At 48.8% G+C, this 23,066-nt stretch overlaps 1 long non-coding RNA gene across 1 annotated transcript; it reads right to left on the bottom strand.

Annotated features, from left to right (window-relative positions):
- Nucleotides 1–13,504: 13,504 nt before the first annotated feature.
- On the bottom strand, nt 13,505–21,187 carry LOC126081051 (uncharacterized). The gene is made up of 3 exons (XR_007518280.1): nt 20,786–21,187; nt 20,169–20,217; nt 13,505–15,113 (listed from the first exon to the last, which is right to left on the bottom strand). It is a non-coding gene; the product is annotated as an uncharacterized LOC126081051 (long non-coding RNA).
- Between the last annotated feature and the right edge of the window lie 1,879 nt (nt 21,188–23,066).

Raw genomic sequence — 23,066 nt, 5'->3', positions numbered from 1 at the left:
CCCAATGTTTTACCTAATTAAGGTCAGCCCCGTAGGCCAGACCAACCCCCCCGTCCAGCTCCTACACTGGGGGGAACAGGGAACACTGCCAAGAAGCATGGTACACCGAGATGAATGCACTGGTACACCCAGTGGTTCTTAACTTCCCCAAGCTGCCCAATTCAAAAACTGAGAAAGCAAAACTAGAGCACTGGGAGTTACTTGCCAACTTGGAAGTAGGGATTTCTTTAGTTTTTCCATCCTAAGCATATTAGTTCTCTGGTATGAGTTATCTGAAATCATAAACAATTACCTAAACCCAACCCTCCCAACCCCAACCGTAACAGGCACTGCCAAGGACTACACGACAAATTTCGTCCCTCCCCTTCAACGAAAGTGTTTTAAAAATCGTATTATTTGAAAACTTAACTTCAACATTTGGCCCTGTCAAGCTCTTCTGGTCTCCTGAGATGACTGAATATGAACCAAAGCTGCACTGTGCTGTACTTTTCAGCTTCAACTGGGAATACTCTTCCAAGGAAAAAAGCAGCTCCAATCCTTGGAGATGTTCGTGCCAACAGCATAGCAGTACACTCCTTCTCTAACTCAGTTTGTCAATAGTACTATAGCATCTGTGGAAAATCTTAGAAAAAAACATTTCCTCCCCCACCCCCTTCTCTTCCCTGTTAATACCACCCCAAAATACTTCAAGTAAAAACAAGTTTAAGGGATTAAGTAATTTTTAAAAATTTTAACTACCAGCCGTTTCTCCAAGGGACAGCTCCTCCACAAACCTCAAAGTGAGAGCTACTGGTGCTCTAGTTTCTAGAACTGTTAAATCTGGTGTTCTGATTATGCTGATACTGGATTTTCTTTTTTTCTGTGACCTTGAGTCATTTGCCTTTGGAATGTCTAGACCGACCTAAGAGGAAAAGAACTCAAAACATATTTGCCCCCCACACAAAAATAACTCCCCCCCGCCCACTGAGTTACACACCCAGACTCCCTATTTCAAAATTACAGGGTGAGAAAAGAGAAAAACAGGTCATCTGTTCACAAAACTGAAATCCATCCGTATCCCAAGCTAAAAACTGCTTACAAATTTGTCTGCTGGTATTTTCTCGTCTCAAGGATGGTTCTATCAAATTCACTTGGTTTCCCTCAACTTGTTTAAAAAGCAACTTGCCATCTACCATTCCTCCGGGCCTTGGCAGTCTGCCCTCAAAAGCTTCAGACAAGATGCGTGAGAACCCAAGCCTGAAAAAGAGAAACCTACGACACCCGGAAATCGGCCTACACCCTCGTAAGACATCCCTTTACCGACGTACACGCCCCGTTACCGTTAGGGAAGCATTTAATGGAGGTAGGTTACCAAACGTCGGTTACGGAGAAAACACGAACACAGAGCTGAGCCGGACTCGCCTTCACCGCTCACTCGCTCCCTTGCTCCCCGGCGCCCGCCGGTCTAGGCTCTGCTACCACCTAGGCGCCGCCGCCTCCAGGACGCCCGCCAGCTGCAGCCCAAGCGCAGCGGCCGCTCCCTCCTGGCTTCCTCGCCTAGCTTCACACCGGCGTGCGGCGCCTTCCTTCTTCCTAGCTCCTCCTCCACCACACCGGCTCCCGGGCTGCTCCTTCCTACGCCTCTGCACCGCCGGCCGCTCTGGCCCGCTCCGACCGCACCGCTCCCGGCTCCTAGCCGCTCCCCGTCTTCCGCGCAGCCGCCGCCACTAACGCTAGTCCTCGGACGCCCGCCTCGGCTCAGTCCCAAGCAACAGCCGGCCGCACCTTCGTCTTCGTCTTGACCTGCTCCCATTACCACAGTCCTTCCAGCGCTCTAGGGTCAGCTAAGCTCCCGAACTAAAGACCTTCCAAATCCTCACTCTTCAGGAACATTCTTAGCTTTCGGGTGTATCTCAGGCCTTTCTGCCTCCCTTCTAGCTGCCGCATCTTCTAAGTCGGTCCTGATCTATGGTGGTTTAAGCGCCCTCCTCTTCTCAAACCCTGAACTGCCTGCATCACCAGAGATTCGACAGATGGGCTTTTAAAAGAAACTTAAAAAAACTCATTTCCTCCTGCTCGTTTTTTCTCCCTTCGTGTATTTTCTTCAACTTCTTGCCTTTCAAGTTTTCTATCTTCTATTTGTTCCTCGTCTATCTTCTACGCTTCTGTCCAACAGCTGGCCTAACTTGTTTCTCTTCTCTATCGGGAGTATTTCTCGCCTTTTTTCTCACTTTCTATCTTGATCCTATCTTCTAGTCTTCCACTGACTTCGTACTCTGCCCTGTTCGCTTGCTCCCTTGTCTCTTCCGCTTCCTACCCCTTGGGTTTATTTCTCTTCTAAAGGCGTAATTTTATCTTCCAGTTTTTCTATCTTCCCTGTTTTTTCTTCACCTTCCTGTCTTCTGTGTTTTCCACTTCAAATTTCTACTCCTTTCTCCAAATTACTTTTATCGATTAGTCTTATCTAGTTTTCATTTTAGCCAATACTGCCTGAAGATTATCTTAACTAGGCTTCCAACGACGCAATCTTTTCTACGCCATTAACCGGAAGGCCTACCATCACCTTCAATTTAAACTCTTCAATGACTCCCCTTCGAGTTATTCTGTTCACCTCCACCTGAACTATTTTAACATTTAGGTTCTATTTAAGTTGCTCTTTTTAACCTTAAGCTACAAGATCGATCTTCAATTTAAGCTTTTCACGACTCTTAGCTATTTTTTGAAAAAAGAAACCTTAACTCCATGAAGAAGCTTCATCTCTCAGCCTGTCATATTTTGAGCGATCTTTTTTCTTCTCCCTTTCTCAAACTAGTTTTTCTGTAAGTCTTCATTATTTAAATAAGATCTCTGTTATCTAGTTAACTTACTAACAATGCTATAGAGCTATTTAAATAGTTTTCACTAGTTACATTTCTTACAAGTTACACTAATCCCTTCCTTCTCCTTTCTTAAAAGAAAAACCTTCCCCGCGGATTCCTCAGGCAGGTGCGTGCTCCACCTACACCCCTGCGCTCGCTGCCCGAATGCCTGCCGCAGGGTCGAGGAGAGGCGTATTTATAGACGGAGACGCCTCACACCCTGCCGGAACTCAACAGCCCTCCGCCGCCTTTGTCGGGGAAGCAAAAATAGTTCCTGGTAAGAGCTAGAATTAGATTCTGGTTTACGAGACCTTTCGAGTTTTCCATGTTTGTACAATTTTGTTGCAAACGAAATACCCGTAAATATTTGATTTATTAGAAGATTTAAACTGAAATTTTAGGCCAAAAAAGTCATTTAAAATGGCTGTAAAACAGCTCACAAAGATTCGGAGCCATTAGTTGGGAATTTTTTAATAGCTCTTAAATGACCTTTTCTGTTTCCTTGGCGTACAGTAGGTACTATTCCCTGCTTTTTGAAGGAAGATTAAAATGGGTTTGTTGACGGCCGAAATTACCATTACGTAACTGAGTCAGCCTCGTAAATAGCAGACGGCAGCCATTTTAGAAGCGGCCGAGTCGGAGTTTATCCCCAAACTGCCTGAGACCCTCGGAGTTGATTGATTACACACTTGTTGATTGTCCTTTTATTCGAAAAATCTCAACGATACGGGGTTATCTGCTTGAGAATTCTACTAGACGTGAAAGCACATTTCTAGCAGTTTTTAGGAGTTATTAGCCCCAATATACCGTGCCTCTTCAGAGCCGACGCCCAAACCGGAGGCTTTACAATCTGAGGCGTTCGTGTTGAACTCCTAAAGGCGTTGGGTCATTTTACATGCGTGTTTTTTTTTTTTTTTGTAATTGAATTAAATGTCGGCAAAACCGCTGCACTTTTGGTTGCCTACCTAGTCAGTATTGTTTTAACGCAAATTTCTGTATTATCGCTGCTTTGACTCCAACCGAAGACTTTTTTTAATTTGAAGTGGAAGAGGGAAAAAAGTAGCTCTCCAAACCCAAAAGCGTTGTCATCCCCTGGATTTCCTAAAGGAAAAGCTGAGACCGGGGACACTAAAATTTGATACTGGGTTTCAAAGATTCTAAGGAGGGGTCGGTGGAGGGGAGGGTTACTGAAGTCCTGTGCTGCCCGCGGCCCTTTCTGGGTGGGGTCTGAGGCGCTCAGGCGGCGGGGACAAAGGCTTGGGGACGGGCGGGGGAGGGGCACGACGCGAAAGCATTCACCCTCCCCCCCAGCCCCCCCCCCCGCGCAAGGATATGCGGGCCATGAGCCGCCGGCTTCCCTTTGTGAGGCGTTGGCTCGCGGGCGGGCCGGTTCTAACCGGCTCCAGCTGGTCGCGGCCGCCCCCAGGAGCGGTGGCGGTTGATGCAGTGTGTCATTGCGCACGCGCGCTCCGCCCCCATGGCTTGTTCCTATCTGAGGAAATAGCGTGGGGGAAGGGCCGCATCGGGGCCCTGGGCCGGGGGGCTTGCATGCCGCCCTTTCGGTGTTTCACCACCCTTCGGGCGCATCTTATTTTTTTAGGGCTTCTTTCCTTTACTGCCTCCTGTCTTTATCCTTATTGCCTCAGTGTCATTATTAAAAATTAGTCTATGATCCCTTTGCAATTATCAAATGCTGTTTCTTAATCATTCCTTAGGTGTTTATTAGTCTAGAATGTTCGAAGTGGAAGGGATTTCTGACCTAGCAGGTTTATCGTTTTTCTGAAAGGAAATTGAAGCAGTGAGATAAAACGGAGATGTCCAGGACATGTAGTGATTTAAAGCCAGGAGCCAAAGACAGGGCGGTGGCGTGCCCGCTCCCCCTTCCTCACCCACAGGGTTTTTATTTTAGTACCTGTAAGGTGGGTTCTGTTTTTAGGCAGTAAATTAGAGGAAGGAAAGGTAGTTTAGCGACATTGTATAGGCTAGGGTGGCAACTAAATGACGTAGGAGGTTTATAAAGTAGGTAATCTATTTTTAAAACCTCTTTGGCTCACGTAGATGACAGTGGGGGGTGGGGTGGAGCGGAGGGTGGTGCAGACCTGAGGGGCTTTAGCAAATGAGGGCACTGTGTATCCCATCCTATGTCCTACCCGCCCACTCTATGCCCAGTATAAAAAAAAAAAAAAAAAAAAGTATAGCAGGGCCATTTTAAGGAGCTTTTGTAAATAGGACGTGGAAAAGCTGTTCTTACGTTTTCTGCCTTTTTTGTGTGTGTGTGAAGTCGTAAAGAGTGGAATATTACTGAGAGCAGAAAGTTGCCCTTGATTTCTGCAGATACAGTCTTGATGTTTGCTCTGGGATTGGAAAAAAGTTAGTGGAATTTTAGCGCTGGAAGGAAGAAAACTGAGTTGGATCACCTCATTTCACAAATGGGGATTTGGAAGCCTGGGGAGTTCGTGACTCGCCTAAAATCAGACACAGCTAATTAGTTCCGGAGCCTAGTCTTAAATCCCACATTTTTCCCTCATGCTGCCTTCCTCTCCACGACTTGGCTGCTGCTGCCTCTTTCATCTCAGGGCCTCTGACTACTTTTGTCATCCTCCCATCTGCTGATTTTTTGGGTTTTTTTTTTTTTTTGAGAGCTAGAAGAAGACCTAGGACTCTATGTTCTCTCTACCACTCTGGAGCCCATGAAATGAACATTAAGAGCCCTGAAGTACTTAAATAATTGTCACTGTCAATTACTGAATTTGTCATTTTCATTCCATTTATAGATTCTAGCGTTTTTCTTATACTATTAGAATCTCTCTTGTACTATGATTTGATTGATTTTCCCTGTGTTTGGGAAAGAAATAGAGGGTTAAATGAACCTCAGCACTCAGGAATCTCATGTACCAAAAGGGATTGGCAAAGACCAGAGAAATAATTTTTTTTCCCTGCTATACTGGGCATAGAGTGGGCGGGTAGGACATAGGATGGGATACACAGTGCCCTCATTTGCTAAAGCCCCTCAGGTCTGCACCACCCTCCGCTCCACCCCACCCCCCCACTGTCATCTACGTGAGCCAAAGAGGTTTTAAAAATAGATTACCTACTTTATAAACCTCCTACGTCATTTAGTTGCCACCCTAGCCTATACAATGTCGCTAAACTACCTTTCCTTCCTCTAATTTACTGCCTAAGTGAAATGAAAAATATTTTAGAGAAAATTATAGGTGCTAAATCTCTTTTGTTGCCAGTTTTTACTGTTTAGGCCCAAACATTTAGCCCCTTTGTCTCTTCTAGCTTTTGCATCACCAATCTCTAGCAGTCTCCAGAATATTCTGAATTCCTTCCTCCTCCTCTTTGTACAGTCTCTTCTGGAAGGCTTATATAAACAAGATGGCCTAAAATTGCCATGTACTTGGTGAGGAGATTAATAATACATTTGATTATGTGCTCTTCTCTCAACTAAGGATACCTTTAACATAAAACTTTTTTTTCAATTTGTCTGTCCTATATCCATGTTCCCTTCGACCTCAATGTCAGATTGAAGCTGCTTTCTCCACAGCTACTTGCATATTGTTTTTCCCCGTCCACCTCAGTCTCAAGCCCAGTCTTGATTTGGGCCTAAGGACACATATATGAGAGGGCAAATCCATTTTAGCTGGTCCTCTCCTGCTCCCCACTCCCCAGTCTCAAAACAGCCCACGCTAAAAATAGGAGGCTCTCTGTTCTGGTTTCTGGCAATGACTCTACTGACAAACAGCCTTGTGACCTTGGGCACTAACCCAAATAACTTCTCAGTGGCAATTTCCTTTTGTGTAAATCCAGGGGATTAGGTGAAAGAAGTAATGATTGCTAATTCTATTTTAAAATAGTAAACAAAGGAAAGGGAAGAGCATATGGAAGATTTTAGGCCTCCTGGCTGGGGTCTCAAGGTGGGGTGCTAGAAAGGACTAAAGCAGCAAATCAGGCCTCCAGGCATGCCCTCATCCAGGCCCTATCTAATCTCCTTCCTGACTCATGCCAGAAATCTCCAGAGAACGCCAGAATCCACTCTATCCTATTCCCTTTTTAGCAAGACCACTCAGGCTTAGTCAAGAGAGAAGCTTCTGGGACAGTTTTACTCTGTCCTGTAGGGTCACTATGAGTCAGAATCAACTCAACAGCACACAACAACAACATAACCCAATGAAGTGAATCTCGTGACTGTATTTATATAATCAAAAAGTTTTCATGAACAGAGAGGAGAACTTTTGGACACATGAATACCAAATCTTAACATTGTTTGTTGATGGGTCATATGTTAAAAATAAAAGCAACAACACCAGGCTTGATTATACCTTTAGCTCAGTTCTTCTTGCAAAATCTAATCCTTACCAAATACCAAATTGTTAAAAATGACTAAACTGTAGCCCTCTCTAGGGCATATCAAAAAGAGAGAGAAGCTTCTGAGACCTTTCCTTTAAGGCCATGGGGTCCAGAGGCCAGTCCGGGTGAGTTTTTAGCTGCACTTGAAACCCCCCCAGGCCACCTTGGTTTGCTTCTGTCTAATCCTGTAATACCAGGAGATTGTCATTCCCAGCCCACTTGCTCCTGCTGCCCACCCTCCCAGAGCTGATCTCTGAACACTGTCATCCTCTGATGATGCACAAACGTTCAGTTCCCTCATCTTTCCCAGCAGCCAGCTGCTGCAGCAAGAAAAAACCCACAGAGATGACTCAGCACAGAGCTCTATTGTATGGAAGCGAGATTATTGTTTTCTAGGGGAATTTGGATGGCCTAAAATTTACCTGGGAGAAAGTCTAAAATCAGCCACTGCCACCCACCAGGCCTACTCATTACCACACAAAGAGCTGAGGGCAAGTTCACAAAAACAAGTTACAGAAACAAAACAGGCTGTCATTGCCCAGCTGCCCTTCCCCAAAATGATGATGGAAAGAGGCAGCCCCAGCCTCTCTATCACAGGCACTGAGCATCACTAGGGCAGAAGAGTGAGGGAAACAGATTCTCCTCTTATCTACCTGGGAGAAATAACCATCTTCTAAATTTACCATCCTCTAAAATTTAACCCCTAGAAAGAAACCTCTTTGTGGGAGGGAAGCAAACGACAAGGTGTCTTAAAAGAGCAACCCTCACCATCTCCTTCTCCCTCCTGAGAGCTTCACTCTCAGGCTCACTGTTCCCTTATTTAGTTTATAGTTTGGTATCTGTCCCATAATATCCTTGGCCCTGGGCCCTGCAGCCTGTTGGTGGATGTCTTAGTTATCTACTGTAACAGAAATATCACAAGTGGATGACTTTAACAAACAGAAATTTATTCTATCACAGTCTAGCAGGCTACAAGTCTGAATTCATGGTGCCTGCTAGCTCCAGGGGAAGGCTTTCTCTCTCTGTTGCCTCTGGGGGAAGGTCCTTGTCATCAATTTTGCCCTGGTCTAGTAGCTTCAGGCACAGAGACCCCAGGTCCAAAGGACATGCTCTGCTTCTGGCACTACTTACATGGTAGTATGAGGTTCTCTTATCTTTCTGCTCACGTCTCTCTTTTATATCTCAAAAGAGATTGACGTAAGACACAACCTAATATTGTAGATTGAGTCCTGCCTAGTAAGTATAATAGAGATAGGATTTACAATAAATAGGGAAATCACATCAGATGACAAAATGGTGGACAATCACACAATACTGGGAATCATGACCTAGCCAAGTTTACACATGAAATTTTGGGGGACACAATTCAATCCATAACAGTGGATCTTTCCAGAAGGCCTGGCAGTGGAAGCCCAGCTGTAGCTCTGTGGGCTGTGGAAGGACAGATCGACAAAACAGGGCAAAGGGTGGCTCTCCAGACAGTTGCTCTGACACCATCATGCCCTAAGTTGGAAATTCTGCACAGCCCTTTATTGGGTTCATCTCAGTATTTCCAGCCTTCTTCCCCAGACTGTTCACCACTGCACCACCAGGCCCGCTCCCCACATACACACACTGAGGGTAGCTGCCTTCGGTCTTTCTAGTTAATTCCTTCTCTTGGCCCCTTCTCTGAGGCCCAGTCAGTCTTCTGTGGAGACTTTCTATTGACCTCTTCTCTCCTATAGCAGAAGAACAGACTACCATGATTTCTTTAATCCCTCCATTGTACCTGGTGTGTCTGCATGACAGTATTTATGCAGTATACATTTAAATTTTAAGTAACATTTATGGAGTACTCTGCTAAGCACTTTCCATGCATTATCTCTTTCCAGGCCTCACAAAAACCCTGTGAGGGAGGTGCTGCTCTTATCCCCCTTAAACAGATGAGAAAATTGAGGCTTAGAGAGATCTGATTTCTCTTGGTATGACTAGTGCCTGGCACACAATAAGGCTCTATACATGTCTCTTGGGGAATGAGTAAATGAATGAATTAGAATAGTATCTCTTCTGGAATTTAAAATGCACACACACCCCCCAACCAGAATAGTTAAAAGATCATGTGTGCAGAGTGACTGATAACCCCAGCATGGTGTGTGTGTGTATGTGTAAGGACAATGAATTCCCTGCCATGGAATGTCCTATTTAGGGACACCGGTGAAAAATAAGCTCAGAGGTAATATGTACCAGAGTGAGGCTCTCAGCAGTTCCTTGTTGTCGTTTAAGTGCTACAGGGTGTTAGTAAGGAGGCAGGAAGAGGTTAGAGACAACCTGATGTGCTTCAATAGGAACAAAATGGATTTAGATTGGTTATAAATGTGACTGCCCATCAGGATGGGGTGACATTGCCTGTAGCTGGAAACTGCTCCCCTCTTTGAAGAACTTCTGGAAAGATTCCGATCTACAGAGGCAGACAGAACAGCAGAAGGCCACCTTAGGTGTCCACGGAGCTGCAATGGAGCATTCACCCTTTGGAGTGGAGTGGGGAGTGAAGAGAAAGAATGCTCAGTCCTTGCTGTCATTCTGCTTGGTATGACTCACCATATAGGTGCGCCTTGTTGTGGCCAGAGCTCAGCCGCCCTGGGGCCAGTGGTCACTCACCTCATGACCTGCTGAATGGCTCTTCAGAAATAGCCTGAAGGAACAATGAGGCCTCCCAAGTGAGTCTCATCCACATTCTTGTATCCCTGATCTATTCAGTCACCCAGTGGGAGTCTCTGGCATTTGCTTGTGTTGGCACTCCACACCCAGCATGATGCCTACTAAACATTTCACACCTTATGCACACACACACACACACGCACACACAGTCATGGTCATTCTTCCTCAGGGGAGCTGTGGACCACATCCCATAGAAACAAGCCTCCTGGAACAAGGGACAGAGGTCACACAGCTCCAGAAACTTTGCCTGAGGTGTATTTCTCAACACATGCCAGGTAAAACACAGGAGCCCATAGCATTATGGGTCTTTTTCCAGGCTAATGTAAGTAGAACCATAAGGTGTCTGAAGTGGAATGGGCCTTAAAGGACACCAGATAGTGAGTTCCTATCACTGTATATAATCAAACAGGCTGGATGACAACTTCCCAGGGTGTAGAGGTATTCCTGCATTGAACAGAGGCTAGACTGGAAAATTTGTCTTTTTCTTCCAATCCTGAAGTTCTATCATTCTAATTAGCACCGCCTCATTTTGTAGTTGAAGAATCTAAGACCAAAAAAGTCACATTCCCACATGGCGTTTTAGAGATGAGAGGCAGAGAGCCTCTGGGACCCTCTCCCTGCACCCCTGCCCCCGCACCTCCCACAAGTTAGCAGTAGGAAAAATCAATTCCTGACCAACACACACTCTCTATGGGGACTCATGGCATTCTCCTGGAAGCTTGTTCCAAGGTGCTGTACTGAATTCAGTCTTGCACTGATGGAAGCAGAGATGGGTATGGTAGAAAGTGGTATAATAGGAGCAAAGTCCAGAAGAAGCACAAAGGAAGGAGAGATTGTATTCTGTCTGGAAGATTCCAGAAATATTCGTGGAGAAAATGACCTTGAAGGATAAGTAGGCTTTAACAGGCCTAAGTGGTGATTAAAAAAAACAAAACAAAACATTGCAGTCGAGTCAATTCTGAGTCATAGCGACCCTCTAGGACAGAGTAGAACTGACCCACAGGGTTTCCAACGAGTGCCTGGTGGATTCAAACTGCCGGCCTTTTGGTTGGCAGCTGTAGCTCTTAACCACTATGCCACCAGGGTTTCCTCAGTAGGGATAGGGGCTTGGAATATTCCCCACAGAATAGGTGAGTAGAGGCTTTGCACCCAAATAGGCAGACTTGTTTGGTGAGGAACGAGTAGACTGGTTTGGCTAGGGGGTTGGTGTGTTGTTGAGGGGAAGTAGGTCTAAGGGCTTGAATCACCTGAGAAGGGGTCTGGACACTGCTCTTTGGACAGAGGGATGTCTTCTGAGCTGGTAGAGTCCCTGGCTTTGGGAAGAATTGTCTGGCTGCTCTTTGCAAGGAGCTAGAAGAGGTGGCAGAGGGAGAGCATTGGAGTCCATTGTCACAACGCAGGCTCAATATCATGGAGGCCTGCATTGGGGTAAGTGGTAGCTGTGGGACAAGAGAAAGAAGACAAGGGTGGAAGACCTGCCTGAGCCTCGCCCTGCTCTCATAACACCACTCTCCTCCTCTCTGCCTCTTAGCACTTGTTATGGATTGAATCGTGTCTCCCAAATATGTGTGTCAACTTGGCTAGGCCATGATTTCTGGTATTGTGTGACTGTCCACCATTTTGTCATCTGATGTGATTTTCCTCTTTGTTGTAAATCCCGCCTCTATGATGTTAATGAGGCAGGATTAGAAGCAGTTATATTAATGAGGCAGGACTAAATCTACAAGATTAGGTTGTATCTTGAGTCAATGTCTTTTGAGATATAAGAGAGAAGTGAGCAGAAAGACAGGAGGACCTCATACCACCAAGAAAGTAGTGACAGGAGCAGAGTGTGTCCTTTGGACTCAGGGTCACTGTGTGCTGAGAAGCTCCTAGACCAGGGAAAGATTGATGACAAGGACCTTCCTCCAGAGCTGACATAGAGAGAAACCCTTCCCCTGGAGCTGACACTGTGAATTTGGACTTCCAGCTTATTAGACTGTGAGAGAATAAATTTCTGTTTGTTAAAGCCATCCACTTGCGGTATTTCTGTTATAACAGCACTAGATAACTAAGACAGCACCCCTGGCCCTTTCTGGACTCATGTTCTTTACTCTCACTGAGCCATCTGCTTGGAACGCTCCTTCCTAGCTCTTCAGATAAGCGACTTGTTCTCCTCACCCTGCCTAGACTTCATTCCTCAGAAAGGACTCTCTGACCGGCATGTGTACCCTATAGATACTCTGTCACAATACAGCCTATATTTTCCTCCCTGATGAGGTGTTTGTTTACATGGCTCCCTAGCTCCTCTGCAGGAGCAAAGGTGACGACTCCAGCATTTGCAGCCTGGTTGGTTGGGAGACTGGGGTGCCTGCCACTGCCAGATTCCGAAAAGTAAGCATGGACGTGAGAGAGAGCAGGTCTGTGCCAGCTTCCCTGCTGTGCGGAAGGGGTGGGGGCACTGTGGAGGTGTCACTTGGCTGTTTGGTAACTCGGCTTTATTACCTACAGTCCCAGCACTCCCAGCTGCTGCTGCTCTTCAGAGAGAATAGTGATCAAAGATGGGGGCAGGAGTCAGAGCCCAGAGCTGGAGGTGGGAGGGGAGGAGAGAGAGGGAGAGAAAGTTTCCAGTGTTTTCCCAGTTCCTCTCTCCCCAGAGAAGTCACTTCTTCCACTTGGGAGCTTCTAGAAATACATATGTGAAACTCTTCCCCCCAAGAAAAAGAGCACCCAGAGAAGTTCCTGGGAGCAGAAGTGGCACACCCCAATCTTTAGGTGCCTCTGGGTTTGCTCCAGCCCTCCTGCCCTGTACCTGGGGAAGGCACATCACGTGGAGGGGACAATCTCGAGAATACTGAAGCGATGGAGGAAGCTCACTCCTCCCCTTCCCCAGGAGCAGGAACTTGGCTGTCAGTCAGGAGGGACAGCCCAGCTCAGCTATTCCCTGGCATCTCAGTGCCCAGCAAGCTCTGACATGTCCCTTCCCACAGGTGTCTGGGGCTGGAGCTGGGAATCTGAGGCTGCCCTCAGTCTCTTCAGCCTGCGGCACACACAAACAAAAGATCTTTTAGACTCAACAGGGCCTGGGAAGCAGGGGGAACTGAGACTTGGTGGGTGGAAATTTCCATGACTATTCTGCTGAGGCAAAGGACTTCAGCCAAGGCTCAAGGAGTAGACAGAGACCCAAGGGCTGAAGAGCAGTTTAGGTCACAAAGGGCCTTCCTCATTCTCAGGATCTTTATTACCTTGGAGTCGTGGTGGCGCAGTGGTTAAAGCACTTGGCTGCGAACCCACCAGCCGCTCCTCAGAAAAATGTGGCAGTCTGCTTCTGTAAAGATTACAGCCTTGGAAACCCTATGGGGCAGCTCTACTCTGTCCTATACAGTCCCTATGAGTCCGAATCCACTCGGAGGCAGTGGGCTGGCATATTACCTTACTGCCCCACCCTGACCCAGGGTCATAACCTTCCCTCAGTCCTGCCTCCTCTGTCTGCCCTCTATCAGGCCCTCTATCAGCCCTCGTGGGCTGCCAGGCCTCCTCACTTCCCTGCTCATATGCATTCCCAGGCTTCTCAGCCCGAGATAAAAGCTAATCTGGCTTCCCCTCCCCCCCTGCCCCCCCCACCCTTTTTGCTGGTTACTTTCTGCCCCCTGCACTCTGGTTACTTGGTTATTCCCCTGCCTCTCCCCCAAGGACATCCCACTTCTCGCTGCTGGTGGGAGCCCACCTTTAGGGAACACATGGAGGCCCCTTTCCTGGTCTGGAACCTTCCTCACCAAATGGGCAGTCCCCCATGGACAGTCCTGTGGTAACAGTCATCAGTGACTGCCAGCACTTGTATGATCATGCCCTTCCCTCAGTGATTCCTCTGTTGTTATCTTGAGCTATGGCGATGACTTTATGACTTTTATTGTTGTTTGTCATTGTCACAGGACAACCTTGAAAACCCAGTCATGTCTTAGAGCCCTGCCTCAGCCTGGACAGCTCTCACACAGCCTGTGCAGCATCCAGGTGCAGAAACCAAGCCTGGGCGGGCGGCTGGTGCTGGAAGCTTCCACCCCACGCTTTCCTCTACAGGAGTCAAAAGGAATGTTGGTTGGTTCGACCTCCCTCACCAAGCCCAGTCAGAATTCCAACAGAGGCAGCTCTAAAGACTGAATGACGAGGACTCAGCCCTGGCCACAGCCTTCCTTTCTGGCCCGACTTGTGGCACCCACCAGCCCTCAGCTCCAGCTTTAGCGATGACAGGTGTCCTGGAGCCCTGCAGGTGCTTTCTCTGTGTCCTGTCTCTCCTCCCTGAAAAACTTCTATTCATCCTGAAAAACCCCCATTTGTCCTGAAAAACCCGGCCTAAGTGTCACCCTGCTCCTGACTCCTCTATGAAGCCTTTCTTCGGCTCTCCTCTCTCCTGAACACCACGGCCCCCTCCTCATCTGCCCCCCAATGACAGCCCCCCAATGCTTTGGGGCTCCCCCACCCTATCTAATCCTGCAACACTGGGAGCATTACAGAAGGTGCATCGTTACAGAGGGCCCACACGCTCCCTCCGAGCCAAGCTCCTTGACTTCATGGCTGTGCACCGTGACCTTGGCAAGTTACTTAACCTCTCTGAACCTGTTTACTCCTCAGTGAACCGGGACTGGTAGCTGTAGTACCCCCCTCAGGGTGGTGAGGGTGTCAGGAGCTTAGTACACTGCCTGGCTCAAACTATGTGCCCTGTAAATGGTGCTTGTCACTACCCTGTCTCTAGCTACCTTCACTTCCCCCTCCAGTCCTAAGCACTGGGTGGCACACAGGAGGCAACAGTAACAGGCCATTGAACTGACTGCAACCGAAGGCAACCTCTCCATGCCTGTCCCCCACCCACCCTTCCAGAGCCAGGCAAGTCTCCAGAAGGGCTTAAACACTGGAAGTGACTTCACCCCTGCCTGGGCACAGGGAGAAGCAGAGAAGGTACAAAAAAAAAAAATCAGCCCTATGACTGGGTGGAATTTTCCAGTGCTCATAAACAGAACCAGTCAGGGCTGCAAGGGAGGTCACCATGGAAACGGTCACGTGTGCCAGCCTTCTGGTTATTCCAACCTAGCTTCAGGAGGATGACACAAGCTCCAGGCCTCTTCATTGGCCACCATCTTCCTCTTGCCACTGAAATCTGGCAGAAGATTGGCCGAGTGGAGTTGCTGGGCTGGAGTTAAACTGTCCTCTTCCCCATCCTCCAGGGACCTGCTGAAAGCTGTTGTTTTGAACCTGAGGAAGATGAAAATAGGCTGCCAAAGATGTTGTCATAGCAACTGCCTTCCTTTCTGACCTCAGAAGACTTCTTTGGAATTGAAGTACTTTTCCAAAGGCAGAAAGGGGCGTCAGCTATTTCACACTAAACTTCTCCTTTTAAAGGTGAACTCCCTCCTTCTCCGGGGTAGTCAAGAATTTCTGAGCCTCTACATGGGGCCCACCATGAGTTGGAATCAACTCGATGGCAACTAACAACAACCTATGGCTTTGGTCCGCCATGTTATCCCTGGGCGCCTGGATTTCTTTCCGTGAAATGGGACGTTCATTCCAGAACTATCTTCTAGAGCTTGGGTGAGATTTCGACTGAACCAAGTTTGCAAATGCCCGATTTAAACCGTGAAACTCTGTGCACTTGCCACGTGTCTTTAATTGGTCAGCACTGATACAGATTAGGGTGGACTGGCTCTACGAGGTGAGGGGGTGGGGGGTTTTAGGCTTGTTCAGCGAAGTCCAGAGTCCTGGGACAGGGGAGACCCTTGGGAGTGTGATTCTTGTTCTGTCACTAACTGTCTTCTGGGACTGTCGGCAGTTCACGTGGCCTCCCAGGGGGCTCATTTTTCTCCTTCTATAAAAGGATTCCTCTTTAGATACTCTCAGGGGGCCCATTCCAGCTCTGATAGTCCATGATCCTAAATTAAAGGCCTGCCTGCTTTCCACGATAAATCTGTGGAACTCGTCATTCCTACAGGTCAGGATACAGGCAACTGCCGTATACTGAGCATTTTCTGTGTGGCAGGTACTACACATACATCAGCTCAATCTCCACAACAAACTTAGGAACTGAGTAGTATTATTACCACACCAACCCATTTTACAGATGAAGAAACTGAGGCCCAGGGATGTTTATTTGCCCAAGGTCACACAGGCAGCAAGGAGCAAGGTCAAGATTTAAAGCCTGCTGGTTTGATATGAAGTCCACACTTTTAACCACCAAGCTACCTTTCTAGGGACAAAGTGAAATAAATATGAAGACAACAATGGATTGGGTTCCAAGCAGATAAAACACTGGGTGGAATGAACCCTGGACTAGGAATCAAAGGTCCTGATTCCTTCTGTAGTTTCTGCCATTGAATCACACTGTGTTACCTTGAACAAGTCACTTTTCCTCTCTTGGGCCCAGTTTCTCCATCTGTAAAAATAAGAGGTTAAGCCTGATCTCTGTGAAGGCCTTTCTGGGTCAAATACTCTGATTCTCTGAGACAGAGAAACCAACCCAGAGGAGGCCAGTGACAGATGTCTTGAGGCACAGAACAAACAATACAGCCACAAATAGCCTGCCCACTAGCTTCAATCTCAACCTTTGGAAAAAACGAGGTTTAGGAAGAAGTGTGTAAGGCTGGGGCCCACAGATCAGCACCAGTCCGTGCTACTGTCTGCTCTGCAGTAAGAAAATGATGCGGAACACACTGACCTCTCCAGAAAGCTAAATGCATTCCATTTTAAGAGCGTCCTTTATTCAGGGATGAAGCCCTTCCAATGTTTTTGATGTTAAAATGAGTTTTCTTATGTAATGGTGGTGATGGTGGATGGTAGTTATTTTATTTTAATGTTCTTATTTGGGAAAAGTTGGCTAACCATATGTCAATACATCGAATTTTAAAAAATGTTTTATTATGGGAAATTTCAAACACATACAAAAGCGGTAAGAATAACTTAATGAATCTCCATGTTATCTACCACCCAGTTTCAGTGCTTCTTAACCCCTGGCCAATTCTGTTTCATCTAAACTGCCAGTGCTCCCAAGCTCTGGCTTATTTTGAAGTGAATCCCAAATATCATATAGTTTTATGGGTAAAAAAAAAATTTTTGAAACATAATCACATTAGCATTTTCACATCTAAAAAAATTAATATTTCTTTAACATCTTCAAATATACAGTTTGTCTCAATATAAATGTATATTTTTTATAGTTGGTTTGTTCAAATGAGGATCTAAACAGAGTTCGCACGTTTCCTCTGGTTGGTATCTCCCTTCAGACTCTATTGCCACCTATAGATTTCCCTTCCTGGCCTTTTTTCCTACGATTTATTTGCTGAAGAATCTGACTCATTTGCCCTTTGAATTTTCCAGGATCCGGATTCTGCTGATACATCCCTGTGGTGTGGTGCCACATACTCTCCTCTGCATTTCCTGTAAACAGGTAATTAGATCTAGAGGCTTGATCTGACTTGCGCTCCTTTTTTTCTTTACACTTCATAGATGGCGTTGAAACCATCCAGTTAAAAAAAAAAAGACTAGCTAAGTAAACCAAAAGCCCGGGACCCACACTGCTCTGTAAGGAATTCTGCCCTTCCATCCCTCTTTGGTTCTAGGCCTCATCCCTGGTCTAGCCAGGGCCTCAGAAAGCACCTTCCTTGGCACTTGCTCTCTGCCGCTGAGATGCTCCGTGAGCAACCCCCTTAGGAAAGTGGCGATCACAGCTGCCACACGCCTATGTGAAGACCTACGTGAGAAATGTACATTAAATGCCAGCCAAAGTAATGAGAAATGCTTTTTCCTCATGGACAAAATGAATCATGCAACTAATTGTGTCCTTTGTCTTTAACTCCCAGGAAGCTCAAAGCCATAATTGAAGCACAACTTATAGCAGTGTTACAGGACTCTATGGCTTTTTTCCTGGTCTTAACTTTGAAGCCTGCCTGACCTTTCCCTGGTCTGATTTTCATCTATCTAACTGAAAGGTTGGAGGTTGGAGTTCACTCAGAGGTGCCGTGGAAGAAAGGCCTGACAATCTATGTCTAAGAAATCAGCCGTTGAAAACTGACACCTGGGGTCGCCGTGAGTCAGAATCGACTTGACAGTAGGGTGTTTTTTTTTTTTAGTATTATCTGTATCAATCTCACTGTATGTTTGCAAGGTGGCTCCAATTCTTTGTGTAAAAGGTGGCTATAAAAAGATAAACTAAAAATTTAATAGCAAAAGTGGGAACTATTTTTCTGGACTTCTAGCTCTGTCCCCACAATTCTTTATATGATCCTGGGACAAAACTTCATTCATTCAACAGACACCTTCCATGGGAGGCAGAGCTAATGAAAATAGGGCAGGGAGAAAGATAAGGTACGTTCCTGCCTTCCCGGAGTTTATATCCTCGCGGAGGAATCGGACAGCAATTCCGGCGAATAAGCAACATTGTACGTGTTCTAAAGAAAATAAGGTGATGGAATAAAGAGAAACCAGAAGATGAGGCTAGTTTTAGATAGGGTGGACAAGGAGGGTGAGATTTCAGTGGAGAACTGAGGATGGAAAGGAACCAGCTGGAGGATTTCTTACAGAGGGAGGAACAAGGGCAGATGATGTATCAGTCACAAGGTGTCCCTCTGGGAGGTGGGCTGTTCCCCAGTGGGGAGGAAGTTTCCTTCTTGGACCCATGGAACAGACCACCTGTCCTTGCCTTATGAGTTTGAATTATGCAGCTGTTGTCAAGGCATCCAGATTCCATCAACCATCCTTGGTGAAACAAATGCCCATGTCCTTCCTTCTGACCCTTGGACTGAGCCATGTGCCAGGCCTGCAGAGCCAGGAGGCTCCTGGCTGAGGCCCAGCAAGGGCTCAGGAGGTGGCAGAAGCCCTGGCTCCCTGTACCACCCCTTCTAGAACTGCCCATGATGCCAGCTCTCAGGGCTGAGCCATGGGGCAGGAGCCAGGTTTTACCTGGAACATCCCAGCCCCATGGGAGCCGACGTCTCCACTTGCCCCCAGAGAGCTGAGATGAGAGCTGGGTTGGATTTCAAAGCTCAGGATTCAGCTTTCATTGGGTGTTGGTACATTACTCAGCATTCTGATGCCAGGCCCCGCCCTCTCCAGCTTTATAGAAGTGGAGGTGGGATTGGTGGTGACAGGGAAGCCCTGGGGGCTGCTAGGGCAAGGAAGAGGAGCCCAACCCAGCAGGCACACTAGGAGGGGCTTCCAGGCAAACATGATTCCCAAGCTCAGAGTGATCCTAGAACATCAACCATGAGGCTGGGGGCTTGGTCTTGTCACGGCTAAATCATTATCTAAAACAGTGCCCAGTCTCTGCCACACAGTAGGTGCTGTTAATGTCTGTTCAATAAGGCAGGTATAGGGGGATGTCAGTTTAAGAGCTTTCTTAGTTTTTTTTTTATAGGTAGTGAGCTCCCTATTAGTGGGAGGAACCAAGGAGCTGCTGGATGGTCTTCTGTCTGGGATCCAGTTTTAGGGAGAAGCGAGGGACCTAGTAGGACCTAGCCTCTTTGCATCCAAGGGTGATGGGGGACTGACCTGGAATAACTTGATGTGGAGGACCGCATTTAAACATCCGACAAAGCAGTCTGCTTAACTTAGGGCCCGAGGCCGCTCTGCCCCATCGCAGCCGCCGGCCTGGTCCACGGACTCACACACCATATGCTTGGATGCCCCCATGACCCCCAGACCTTTTTGAAAAGCCCCCGCCCCGGCGCCTCCCCTTGCCCAAATGAGGCTGGAAAACACGGGTGTCAGGAAGGCAGCCGAAAGTTGGCACACCGGCAGACAAACTTCCGCGCCTGCCGGGCGTCCTTGGCCGACCTGGGCTCCAGGGAGGTGAGGCCGGTCCGCGGGGGACGCCATTGAAGCTCGTGCGTCACCGTCGCCGCATGAGCTCAGCCCACGGCCGCCACCTGCGCCCACCGGCAGGGGGACACAAGGACGAAGGGACACCGGCACCAGCCTTGGTCGCAGTTCCATCTCCGCCCAACCAGGAGCCTGGGCAGGGCGGGACCTTCCAGGCACAACGTTCCCCGAGCCCGCCCCAGCACCGTCCCCCTCTAGGGCTGTCTCCTCTCAGCAGCCCCGTGACACCTGCTTTCCATGGAGGCCAAATGACCTGCCCAAACACTCCCAGGCCGGTGCTCTTCCTCAGCCTCAGAACCCTTTCAGCAAGAAACGACTACCCCGTATCCGTCATCACCACCACGGCCCGCATTCCGGAAAGGCCCGACCTGGTCATTTGAGAACCTCCCCCACATACACACTGGGTATTCACTCATATACCAACAAACACTGAGCACCTACTTGATGCCAGGCCCTGTGCCACGGACTTCACACACAATGGCTTCCGGTCCTAGGGTGATCAGAAAGAAAGCCGGGCTGAGGGTGGGCCAGCCGACCTTCCTAGAGGGTCTGGGAAGGTATCCTAGAAAGCCAGGTACTGGGGCCCAGTTCGCCAGCAAGAGGAGTGGGCAGTTCGGATGCAGCGACAGAGGAGTGTGAGAGCACCACAGTGAATGTATGCAGAGAGAAGAGGAAGAAAGGGCATGAGACGGTACTGGTGGCGGACATGGAAAGCCTTCACGCCACGCAGTGAGCAAGGCTGGTTGCCAGGGAAGGCCGCCGGCCCCCCTGTGTGTATGCCGGGGTGGGGTGGAACGGACCCCTGAGAGAGGCCTGAGTCTGAGGCCCCTGAGGAGGAGCCCTGAGCGACCAGCCCCAGCTAAGGCATGACAAGGGGTTGCGAGCTGTCCAGGAGCAGGTGGGAGGGGTTGTGTGCAGAAAGCATAGCTAACCTTTCCAGGGACCCCACATCACCCTACCCCCACCTCTCAGATACTGGTTCCTGGGTCTCCTCCCCAGTGCTCCTCCCAAACTGGCCCATGCCCAAATCTGGGACACCCTCCTCCCTCCAGACATACCCCTGATTCATCCTGAACCCTAGCTGTAAACCTTCTCTGGGTCTCCATTTTCTTATGTGCGAAAAGGGCCGTGGTCTGATGATTCCAGGGTTGCTTCTCCTGGAGCTGCTTTCTGCTCTACAGATTCCCCTCCCCAGCCTGGAACCCCGTAGACTGCCCAATCTGCAAAGTCAGAGCTGTGACCTTGGGAGGCGCGGAAGCCGGGCCTAGTGCCTCCCCATCCCACAATGGGGCCACAAAATCAAGACCTGATTAGACCTGCGAAGAGCAGAACGACGCCTCCGCAGCTCGGCCAGGGGACCCAGCCGGCCCATCAAATCCTAAACGCGTTACTCTGGCCGCGTGACCCCTCACGTGACTCTCCTGGTAAACACGCGCCCAGGGACTTTTGGGAGTCCGAGTGCCGTGGGAAATGCCCCGCCTCCCCTCCCCCGCACAGGGCCGAGGAGGGCCGAGGCGGGCCGAGGCCAGGTCTAGGGGGTGGGTGGGGCCGGGCCAGGTCCCGCCCCCGGGTCGTTGCTGTTTTGTCGAATGCGAGTGGCCGAGGTGCGGGGGTCCCAAGGCCAGGGCGGCGTCCTGGGCGGAGGGGAAGTAGGCTGCGCCTCCAGGGGCTGAAGGTCCGGGCGGTGGGGTCTAGAGCACTTAGCTCCAGCCTCGGGGGAGGGAACCGCGGGTCCGTGTCGGCCTCAGGCTTTGAGAACCCCTTTTCCTGCCAAATTTGACCTACTTCGGCCCTTTAACAGCCCCTGGGCAGGTACAGGGGTGCCTGTTCCAAAGGCGCGGAAACGGGCTTTGGGATCGCACGCCCTGAGGCGTGGGACCGGTGGGGGTAGTGGGTTGGACCCCGACGCTGCGCCTTTCTCCGGCTGTCTGGGGATCCCGCTTCCGGCGGTGATGGGGCGCGGGCCGCGTTCCAGGGCGTTTCTCCACCTGCCCGCCCTGGCTGCGGCGGAAGCCGGAAGTGCGTCATCGTGACCCTCCCCCCTCCCGACGCTTCGTCGGACGCCTCCTGCCCAACAACTTCTGCCTCCTCTGCTGCTGGGACCGGCCCCCCGGCAGGTGCCTCCCCAGGCGTAGGCCTCTGCCCCTTCAGTCTCCGTTTAGCCGCCCACCACCTTCGCTGAGCTTCCTCCAGGAAGCTTTTTATAAAAAAATTTTGTGCTTTAAGTTAAAGTTTACAAATCAAGTCAGTCTCTCATACAAAAATTTATATACACCTTGCTATATACTCCTAATTGCTTTCCCCCTAATGAGATAGCACATTCTTTCCCTCCACTCTCTATTTTCGTGTCCACTGGCCAGCTTCTGAGCCCCTCTGCCCTTTCCTTTCCAGGCAGGAGCTGCACACATAGTCTCATGTGTCTACTTGATCCAGGGAACTCACTCTTTACCAGTATCATTTTCTATCCCATAGTCCAGTACAATCCCTGTCTGGAGAGCTGGCTTTGGGAATGGTTCCTGTCTTAGGCTAACAGAAGGTCTGGGGAGCACAACCTCCGGGGTCCTTCTAGTCTCAGTCGAACCATTAAGTATGATCTTTTTAGGAGAATATGGGGTCTGCATCCCACTGCTCTCCTGCTCCCTTAGGGGCTCTGTTGTGTGCCCTGTCAGGGCAGCCATCAGTTGTAGCCGGGCACCATCTAGTTCTTCTGGTCTCAGGCTGATGTAGTCTCTGGTTTATGTGGCCCTTTCTGTCTCTTGGGCTCATAATTACCTTGTGTCTTTGGTGTTCTTCTCCTTTGCTCCAGGTAGGTTGAGACCAGTTGATGCATTTTAGATGGCCGCTTGCTAGCATTTAAGACCCCAGATCCCACTCTCCAAAGTGGGATGAAGAATGTTTTCTTAATAGATTTTATTATGCCAGTTGACTTAGATGTCCCCTGAAACCATGGTCCCCAAACCCCTACTCCTGCTATGCTGGCCTTCAAAGTGTTCGGTTTATTCAGGAAACTTCTCTGCTTTTGGTTTAGTCCAGTTGTGCTGACCTCTCCTGTATTGTGTGTGGTCTTTCCCTTCACCTAAAATAGTTCTAATTTACTGTCATATTAGTGAAAACCCCTCTCCCTCTCTCCCTCCCGCCCTCCCCACTCTCCTAACCATCAAAGAATATTTTCTTGCCCTCTAGGAAGCTTTTGACACACTGAACTTTGGTCCTAACCATCTACGGCCTTCTCGAATAAACTCAGGCTTTTCTTGGGCTGGAGTCCCTGCTTGATGCAGATGGCTCACGCGCTAGGCGGCTGACCTGAAGGTTGGAAGTTGGAGACCACCCATAGGTGCC

This window comes from Elephas maximus, chromosome 7, assembly GCF_024166365.1.
Source record: "Elephas maximus indicus isolate mEleMax1 chromosome 7, mEleMax1 primary haplotype, whole genome shotgun sequence".
Taxonomy (NCBI): Eukaryota; Metazoa; Chordata; class Mammalia; order Proboscidea; family Elephantidae; genus Elephas; species Elephas maximus.
Note: the sequence above shows the minus strand (reverse complement) of the source record. Positions and strands in the feature narration are given on the sequence as shown.